Here is a 10587-nt window from a genome sequence, read left to right as displayed (position 1 = left end):
AGTCTGCTCCTTTAAGAAGTGAAAACACAAAACTCACATGAGTAATCACGCCGGTTCATTCACTTTGGCAGAAAACACAAACATCTCTTAATTGTTTTCCTGTAATGCGATCTTTAGAGACCTGGCAGGAGATTTATATGACAGTGAATGCAAACACACACACACACACACACACACACACACACACACACACACACACACACACACACACACACACACACACACACACGGACTATCAAGTTTAGGGTGAAATGGAGTACATGTAAATATGTGATCAGGATACAAAAAAAGGTTTGACTGTATTTCGATTATTGTTACATAAAAAGATATGTAATCAGATAAATGTTACATTCTTCAACAATGGGGATTACTAGCAGGTTTAAAATGTTCCAATACATTTACAATCCTGAGAAGCACATGTGCACACACTTGTCTCAAACAGGTGAAACGATTCCAGCTCTATTCTAACAGTTCATCATCGTGGCCTTTAGTTTAAATGAGGCTTTCGGTGGGTGGAAATTGCGCCATTATTTTGTGTTCAAAGGAGAGAAAGAGAAGCAACATTATCTATCAGTGCAAGCTGTGCCTTCCAGCTGTTAATATACTCTCATCACCCAAGGAGTCAACAACTAATTTAAAACAACATTTACAGGTAAATGCTTTTTAGATAAAACAAATGTGTTGTCCAGTACTTGTAATAGGAAGTTGTGCCGTCTGTATTGGCATTGTGTTCTCATTTAGGCTAGTTTCAATCTTCTTCTTTTTGATATTAATATCTTCTTTTCACAGTAGGTGGACAGGAACCACAAAATACTGGTATGCTTTTCTCTTTCATTTATTTGCATTGTATTTGAAACTGAAATACTCCAAAAGTTACGGAAAATAATTGGGAAATATAACTTTCATATTGTGATACTTAGATCAGGCAGCAAATGCTAAGGGTTCATCAACCCATCTGGGGCGCCAAAGATTGGGGAGGAAAAAAAAGAGAAAAAATTAAATACATTTTTTATTTTTTTATTTCATAACAACACAATTTCCCAATTTTGGATCAACAAAGTACATCTTATTATCTTATACTAACAGAACTACACCTATATTGCGTACAGCGCCCATAAACTGTGGCACACCCCCCCCCCCAAAAAAATCAAGTTGAACTGCCCCAGCCCCAGTAAAAACCAGAGGTTTTAAAAAGAAATAGTTATTTTTTTGAAATAATGGTTTTAGTGTGCAATTATAGGTTTTAATTTTGTATTTGTGTTAATTTAAAATAAATCAAACTCTCTAAAAACGTATAGCTTCTGTGTCTGCGGGGGGAGAGCTTTAGAGAGCTCTCTCCTGAAAGACTGAGCGGCTCTGATAACCTCAGCTCAGTGAGGTAAAGGCACACATATGATCATTATAGTTATCAAAAAATAAGAGAATAGATGAAAAACAGGTATAAAATACTACATGACAGTACAAAAAAGTTGTTATTAATAAACAAGAATAGAGTTTAAAAGGGGAGTGATTTGTAAAATATCCATAAAGAAAAAGGAAATCTGCTTACAGTTCTGTTTCATATCGTGTTGGGAGATGTACACATAGATCTCCTAATGTTGCTCTCAAAGTGCACCAGATTTAGGCTTTTAACATCAAAATTTAAAAAAAAAATCATCCCGGGAGAGCATGCCTCCCGGACCCCCCCAGAGGAGGTTAGGTCCCCCCCCCTTAAATGATGTTCAAATGGATAGGATACTAAATACAGTTGCACACATCTTGGGTCCATATCTTTCTGTTTTGGTGGTCATGCCACAACCGTGCAAATGCCTGAATGCACGAGTCTTAGTGAGTGTCTGCATTTTGGGGTTGGGGGGCATCAGTTAAAATCTTGCCTAGGGCAGCAAATTGGTCATGGCCGGCCCTGGCTAGATAGTTTACGGCATATCTGCAATTATATTGGAAGGAATCATGTGATCACGTTGTTAAAATAAGCTGATAAAAACGTACTTGTTGTTGCCAGTGACAGTGGTACTGGTTGGCCATATCATAAATTGCCACCGTAATTGTAACAAAATACTGTCTTAAAGTTACCCTCCCAACCATGCACTCTACACACACTCACACCCAAAAGGGTTGCTAAGGTACACACATCATTGTAACAACCCACATCATTATTGATACCTTGCAACATGGTACAAAACAGATTATTTCAGAGCCCACACTCTTTTCAGATGAAATCATATATGCACACACTCAAAACAACACACACAATCTGAAAATGCTCAGCGCTGCCTACACATTCCTTTATACACACAAAGGAAGATGCTTTTGAGGGCAAATAGGATACTAGTCAAATGCAAGGCTTTCTAAGAGTGATCAGACAATAACACGGTGTACTTTTTCCTGGCAGTGCATGTGTGATGAGGACAAAACAACTGACGACAACATCAATAAACCTGGATGTGGTCACTTTGTCACAACTTAAATTACAGGCTTGTATAAAACTTCCAAAACACATAATTACACAAAGATATACAGACAATGGTACCCACTGAGTATAAAAGGGATGACAGTGTTCTGCGGGCTGATTGCTACAGGGGGGAATATATTAAAGACAAATTGGCACTCCAGGAACACTGAAGGAAGTCTAAAACCATCATTATATCTCCACTAGACATGCCCAGACAGCCAAGAGGAATATTGTTCATTTTGTTCACAGCCAGGAGCTTAGAACGTAATTGTATTATATCGTTATTATATGTGTGAAACAGACTGGAAGTTTTGCTGCTTCTAATTATGATGCAGAAGAGAGTTTTAGTGCAAAATGCCGGACATAGACTTTAAAAGAAATAAGGAAAGAATGATAAGAAATACATGGAGGCAAAACATGACGGATACAGAAAGACAAAGCAGTGATATGGAAGGATGTGCTGGCATGTCAAGTACTGCAGAAACTGCACTGCAGGGTTATAACCTGCACACCACACTCCTGATCATTTATTCAACTCATCTGTTACATAAATAAACCAAAACACAACAGATCCGCCCCTGGCGTCCTGTGAGAGCCAATGCATTCAGCTGAAGCAGTGAAGCAGGTTAAATCTTCGGCAGCAGAGCACGGTGGGTACCAGCGTGGATGAGTCATCAGCCCACACTGGTTCCCATCAATATAATCACACAACTGGACGCAGGATAACTACAATTTAAATGTCAAGATTCACCTGTTCAAACATTTAGATCGCTTACAGATATTTGCTAAGAAGTGTGGGCAGGGATGATGTGCTTTATGTAGGCATGCAGAGGCAGTAAAGTGGTTTAATGAAATGAATAGCTGGGCATGATGCCAGGAAAAGAGAGTAAGAAACAATAAAGTTAGAGAGCAGTGGATGAAAGGGTGAAAAAACTAAAGAAATAGTTCACAACTAAAGAGAGAGGCTAGCAGCAGAGGCAGGGAAGATGGGAGGCAGGGTTTGATGTTCAGAGTGGGAGGGAGTTCAGGAGGGAGGCAACGAGGATACACTGTGGAGAGAGGGAGGGAGAAAGAGAGTGTGTATGGAGGAATGTGACTGTGTTCAGAGTATGGGAGATGGGACGGACTGACTGTACCGTACCAGGTATTGAAGAGGGGACCTAGAGAGATCATGCAACAGAAGCACACATCTCTTTTTCCGCACAAAAGCATTGTTAACTTGCATTCGACTGGAGGTTTGTCCACACTCAGTGGGAAACAGTGACTGTGACGTGGGGGCAGGCAGACTGTTATGGAGGTAAGTTACCTTCTGTGGGACGTGCAGGAAAGTTGTGGCTGTTCGATTGAATGTGACAAGAGTACTCACAGTGAGTCTGGGTGGCATTACAGAGTTGTGTGATTTGTTAAAGGGGGCTGACTTAACTTGTGGGAAGTTGTTTAGCTATATGTAAGGTACCAAATGAAGGCATGGGTTTATTTTGTTTCCACATTTAGGTATATCCATTTGACTTAGTTGACTGAAAGTTGTTCAGCATGGAGGAAATCCAAGTCCTGCTATTTCCAAAAAAGCTCAAAGTAAAAACTTGACGACATGCCAGCTCTGATTGAAATGTCAACATTTTCTTTTGTTTCTTTGCAGACAACTACCAATCATGAGATTCAGCACAGCCATAACTTGACAAACCATTGTTTTAAAACTAGGGAAATGATAGGGTCTTTATTTAGATGTTGCACTATACACAGCAATTTGAGGAAATGAATGGCGTTGGCCACAGAGCCAGGTAGTTAAAGGTGTTTCAAGCAGGAATTCATGTCCATATATAGGTCCCACCCTGTGATTCTCCTAAATCATTCAAATCATATTCTTAGAATTTGAAAGTGTAATTTACACAAGGTGGAGGTCTGTGTGGGGAATGATTCACCTTCATAGTCTCAGGACTGTCACACCTGTGTACAGAGATGTATGTGTTGAGACCTGTGGGGAGCAGGAATTAGCTTACTGCACATTGTGCTGGTGACAAGGTGAATAGGAGAAAAAAAGGCACCTGCTCAGGCATGTTCAGCTTTGCCCTTTACTCTAACTTATTGTGCGAAAAAAAACAACAAGGGAAGAATCACAAGGGGGTGTGGAGGATGAATGTCGCAAGTTGTAAAGACAGTAATGTCCCAGCAGAGAAAAGCTGTTTATCTGATGTTAAGTGCAGGATTATATTTGCAATTGTTTCATAATAGCTAACACAGTTTAGTTCCCTAGCGTGTGACAAACCATCGGAGCTGTCATGACCTGCTAAAGGATGCGCGTCTTAAAATAACTGTCCCAGATACCCAACTGCAGCATCCTTCCACGAGTGAAGACTCTTTCTCAGAGAAATACAGCATCCCACCATCTTTGGGAGTTTTTGCTCTGTATGATGTTGCAAACTTTTCAGTAATGATTCATGTGAACGTTCTCAAAATAGAGGTATATTCTTATGGTATGTGAGTCAGCTGAGCGACTGTGCACAGCAGGTGAGTGACAGACGTGACTTTTGTGAGTTATGACAACTCAAACTGTTGAAAGAACCACACAGAGTTTCTTACCATGAACAATTTAGCATTGCAAGGTCAGGGGGGCGTTTATTATGGAGCTAAGCGCAGCTATCGCATGCAGCATATATTTCCAGCTGCTTTCAGAAAGATATATAGACCCCTTACAGTGAGCTTGTTATGTCTTCTCTTACTCCCACAGACACACACACACACACACACACACACACACACACACACACACACACACACACACACACACACACACACACACACACACACACACACACACACACACACACACACACACACACACACACACACACACACACAGGAAGATGGGAGGATGTTTATACTCCAGAATGACAACCTTATCACTGAGTCTTCAGCTTGCAGGGTCAATAGGCCTCAGGAAAGCCTCATTCTGTACCTATGAATGTCCTTCCACAGTGATAACGTATCAAACGCAAACACATAAGACAGAGTTTTAACAAATGGTGGAGTGACTATGTGAGGAACAGAAAACTTAAGAGAGTTTATGTTTATGTTATGTAAAGCGGCTCTATGCTTATCCGGGTTTTGCCTTTCCTATAGTGTGTTATAAGTTTTTGAGCATGTAAATGGTCTGTAAAGGCTACAATCCCAAACAGTTTCTCTCCCACACACTTGGATGTGTTTGTTTATTTCCCTTACATAGTGACATCACTAAGTAACGCTTGCGCTTCTATTGGCTAGCGCTCTAACACAACGTACGTGATAAGGGGCGGGACATCTCTTGGCAGTTGACCAATCGCAACAGAGCCAGCCAGCTAACCCATCAGAGCAGACTGGGCTCTGGTTCCGGACAGAGGGTGAAAAGAGGTGCTGCAGCACGCAGCATGTAGACATGTCAGTAGAGGCACAAAACACCTGAAATGAGCATAACAGGGCCGCTTTAAAAGATGCTTATCTCAAATTAACATTTTGTCAAGTGGGCTCATACAAAACATTGACTAGAATCCAGTGAATAGCCGGTATAATGTGTCACCATCACAACTCTGTGCTTTGACTGCAAGGGTGCCTTTCATGCTGAAAGCTCGATTATTGTACAAATAATGATCCGACACGAGAACGAAGCTTTTATGACAATACATCAAGTTCAATTTCATATTCATGCGGCTGTTTCATCATGCATAAATGACACAGCGTGTTCAAAACAAGTGAAGGATAATGGAAAAGGTAAATATTTGTGGATAATGGATGAGCAATAATTCAAAATGTCTAAAAATACGTCCGTGTGTTACAATACATTCTCACTTGCTTTTTTTAGAGTGGGATGAAAGCCTTACATGTAAATATTTCATGACTGTGGAGTCGGCTGGGGATCTCCTGTAACTTTAAGACACATACGACTGTAAAACTATTTTTGGATTGATTCCAGGTCACTGCATTAGTTTAAAGCATTACAGAAAAGTGCATAGACATATTGTAATAAAATAATCAATCGTGTAATCAATCGTGCCGCTCAATAAAGGAATATAAAATAAAATTTAATTTTAGGACTCCTTAAATTCATGAGCATCAATTCCCATCCTTGTCAGAGCACTAAAGGCTTCCATTTAGACTCCATTAAAAATACATTTTCCTCTACACTCCATCTGCCAAGGTTATGCAAATGCCTGTGCTAAAGAAGCACTAGTAGGCCAGCCATATCAACTCAGTGAGCATTGCACACAACCTCTTCATCTATTGAAACCTATGGAGGCTGATTGTTGGGCTGACCTAATGTCTCATTTGGATGCACATAATAGTATCTGAATGCAATCTAATTCATACAAGGGGGTCCGTCACTAAAAGCTAGCTTGGAGTCAAAGATGCGCCCACACGGCTGCCAATAAAAGACACCGAGATCGAATTAATGAGCAATTACTCGCGTAATTCAAGTGAACGTGCTTTTAAGAAAACCTTTTTCGACATGCAAACTTTAAACAGAGGAGACATTGAGTGTTTGCTTTACAGTAGCATCAGTGTATAATGCCAACGTTAGATCCACACAATATAAATCTGTCTTCCACACACACTTTTGTCTTTCCATGTCTGTTTCTTTCTCTTTGTCCCGTGCCTGGTGTTCCATCTCCTTACTCCAGGGCCGTAATGAGTGTCTGCTATTCTGCATCGAAGCCCTATTCATGCTCAATCTCCTTTACAATGCACTAAACGGATTACCCAATTAGCTGCTATTGGATGCCATTGTGCGTGTGCAAGTGTGTGTGTGTGTGTGTGTGTGTGTGTGTGTGTGTGTGTGTGTGTGTGTGTGTGTGTGTGTGTGTGTGTGTGTGTGTGTGTGTGTGTGTGTGTGTGTGTGTGTGTGTGTGTGTGTGTGTGTGTGTGTGTGTGTGTGTGTGTGTGTGTGTGTGTGTGTGTGTGTGTGTGTGTGTGTGTGTGTGTGTGTGTGCTTGGTTAGTGTTAGCAGTGAGAGTGGAAGATAGACTGCTGTCTGTACCCCACACTTCATTCCCAGTTGATGCTTCTGCTGGAAGCCACATTACTCATCCCCAGAACTCAGCCACAGTGAGTAAGACATGGGAAAGTGTGTGTGTGTGTGTGTGTGTGTGTGTGTGTGTGTGTGTGTGTGTGTGTGTGTGTGTGTGTGTGTGTGTGTGTGTGTGTGTGTGTGTGTGTGTGTGTGTGTGTGTCTCCGTGCATGTGTGTGACAGCCCACATGTGTATGATAGAGAAAGTGAAGGAGTATGACTTGCCAGTAACTCAAAACATCAGCCTATTATTCTCTGGAAATGATCGTTCCTGTCACACAGGACCTGTTTCTTCTTGTCCTCGCTTTCATTTGTGAGTTTAATTTCCAGTGTCACGCCTGGGATAATAGAAATGCCTGCTTCATTACATGTGAATCATCTGTTACTCTGTGTGAACCGGATCGATTCCAGCTATCTAACGTGTTGCATCAAACCGGGAGCAGGATGTTCTGCGCGCATTTAGACGATCGAGCGGCATAATAAGGATTGATTCAGATTGATCTCGCACTCAGAATTAAAGGCCCTATACAGAAGTTTTAACCATTTACATTGTTCTTATGCTAGATAGTGCTTGTGGATGTTCTAAATCTAAAATTGTATTTTGCACATAGGAAAAATATGTGGTTGCCCTACTCCTGCCTTCAATGTTTTATTGTATGATTTTACAAAAATAACCAGAATTCCTCTTGAGAGACTAAAGCTAGAAATTAAAGGGGACCTATCATGCAAAATGCACTTTGTGATGTCTTTTATAAATATGTGTCCCCGGTGTTTCGGGGAACTCACGCAGCGCAAGAAAATCAAACCGTCTCTCTTTTCCTCCGTACCCAAATCTTTTAAAAACGGGTGTAAAACGAGCGGATACAGATTCCATCCGAACTGACGTCAAATCGGCAGAGGACCCACAGAAAGTTGCTATCAGAAACAATGCCTGATGTGTTTTGGACGTCTTTGTTTACATTAGTAAGCCTCACTAACACTCAGAGCTAACCTGTAGTGTAGAGCGTGGGAAATAAAAAAAAGAACTCATCTTGTGATAAACCTGCAAGAGAAAAATCATTTGAGCTCCATACTATTTCAGAAATAATCCTTGATGTGGTTTAGAACAGGGTGGCGTTTTATCACAACCGAATTTAACTTTATCTCCGGTAGAATTCTGATCAGGCATTAGCTCCGCCTCCTCTTCTTTCTTTTTTTTCAAGCTAATGACCCAAGATCCGCGTTTCTCTAACAGGGCTGCAAAACAGGGGTTTGAGCAGTATGAGGCATGGCTACAATGGGTGATCTGTTCGGTATTTTGAAAAAGAAACTTCACAGACATGTTTTGTATAGGTATGGCCCTACAATATATTTTTCAAATATAGCATGATAGGTCCACTTTAATTTACAAGTATTACTTGTGAAATCACAGTCAGTTAGAGCTTATGTTGGCCCACATGTTGAGTTGTAAATGTCAATTTGGTAGCTGTTCTTCAGTAGTCTAGTATTTTCAAACGGCTTTGAAGTCAGACATCTCTGCCAGCACTTGAACATGCCCGCTGGAAGCCTCTGCAAAACAAACTGCTTTCATCTCCGCTATCTCACAATGATAACCAAACTTTAACAACAATATTAACTGAGATGAATTAACTGCATCGGGTAAGGTTTGAGTTTAAAAGATGCCGAACTGACTTTAGTGAAAGGTATTGGCAGCCAATACAATACAAGAAATGTGTTTAAGAATAAGGATAAATAAAAAACAAGGCATCATCATTTTGGAAAAGGAGTAAGAAGTCAATGTTAGAGAGGGACTCCACAGAATGTATACATCAAGTTTAGTCTATGTATTATCGGAAGTATTTTATATGTGAAATGATGTGGCTAGGGCATTCAAAAAAGTCAGGAAATAAAACCCAGATGTCATCGGGGTTGGGCTTGGAGTTTAAAGAGGTAGATATTTCTGAGCATGGAGGGTCAAGAGAAACAATGCCGTTGATTTTTATTAGGAAAAGTGTTTTTGAGCTTAATATGAAGAACTTAAAGTTAGGATATTTAGTTTGTTGCTGTTCTGATTTTGACTATTTCCAGGTCTCCTTAACCCTAACCCTAAGTCCTCCAAAGTTATGTTGAAATGGCCTTGATTAACCTTAAATTACAAAAAAGGTATTGGCTAAAACATGGAGTAAAACTCTTGAACATCTCTTTGAAGCTTTAAAAGTATGTTACTTATGAAAACAGTTTCAGCAGATTTGGCATTCTTGTAAAGAAACACAGTGTATGAAATTGTGTGTGAGCTTAAGACGCTGCATATGAACAAAGAAACATAATCTGTTTTAGAGTGACCTAAAAAAACAGAGACACTGAACTAGATAGATTACACATGCATCTGTTAGAAATTACCATATAGACAGTGATAATTAAAATGATGCCATCTGGCACCGTGGCATTGTAGAGGTACAGTGAGAACAGAGAAGTTCATGGTCATTGGGAGACAGGTATAAATCCTGGACCCTTACAGCACACTGCTGCCGTCCACTGGCTGTGGTAATGGATTGGCTATGCTCTCGGAGCGTGTGTGTGTGTGTGTGTGTGTACGTGCGTGCGGGCGGGGGGGCGGGGGGTGTATTTTCAGCTGGTCGTGTGCACTACAGGGCTTTGTGTCAGGCAGGTCAGCTGGGGATCGAAAGCAAGACAACTCCCCCCCCTAACTACACACACTCTTTTGTGCAAACACAAAACAAAACATGCAGCCCATCAGATATAAGATTAGATATAAGCATGCATCCACACACACACACACACACACACACACACACACACACACACACGCACGCACGCACGCACACACACACGCACGCACACACACAGGGGCGCCGCTGGTTACTTAAACATTTTATTTCTTAATGTTCTAAAATTCTTCGGGCCTCTGTCAGTGCCGTGCCCTTAGAATCGTCCTCACTTTTCACCCCCTTACTGCGCACACACACACACACACACACACACACACACACACACACACACACACACACACAGACCTCATGATCCCATCTCACCAAAGGTCTTAAATCAAACTGTCCCCTTAAAAGTCACAAGGTCAGACCGTTTGTACTGCTTATT

General features: G+C 41.0%; 1 protein-coding gene across 3 annotated transcripts in view; it reads left to right on the top strand.

Moving 5' to 3' along the window:
* lzts1 (leucine zipper, putative tumor suppressor 1) overlaps window positions 1-10587 on the top strand; it is a 38602-nt gene that overhangs the window by 16660 nt on the left and 11355 nt on the right. Inside the window, exon 1 of one of the 3 annotated variants that reach the window (XM_079688827.1) lies at window positions 3543-3749. The exons of the other annotated variants lie outside the window; for them this stretch is intronic. The gene's annotated coding sequence lies outside the window, so the exon portion shown is untranslated. Of the gene's footprint in view, window positions 1-3542; window positions 3750-10587 lie in introns of those variants that run through there. 3 annotated transcript variants of the gene reach the window in all.

The sequence above is a fragment of the Notothenia rossii genome (assembly GCF_949606895.1).
Source record: "Notothenia rossii genome assembly, chromosome: 6".
Taxonomy (NCBI): Eukaryota; Metazoa; Chordata; class Actinopteri; order Perciformes; family Nototheniidae; genus Notothenia; species Notothenia rossii.
Note: the sequence above shows the minus strand (reverse complement) of the source record. Positions and strands in the feature narration are given on the sequence as shown.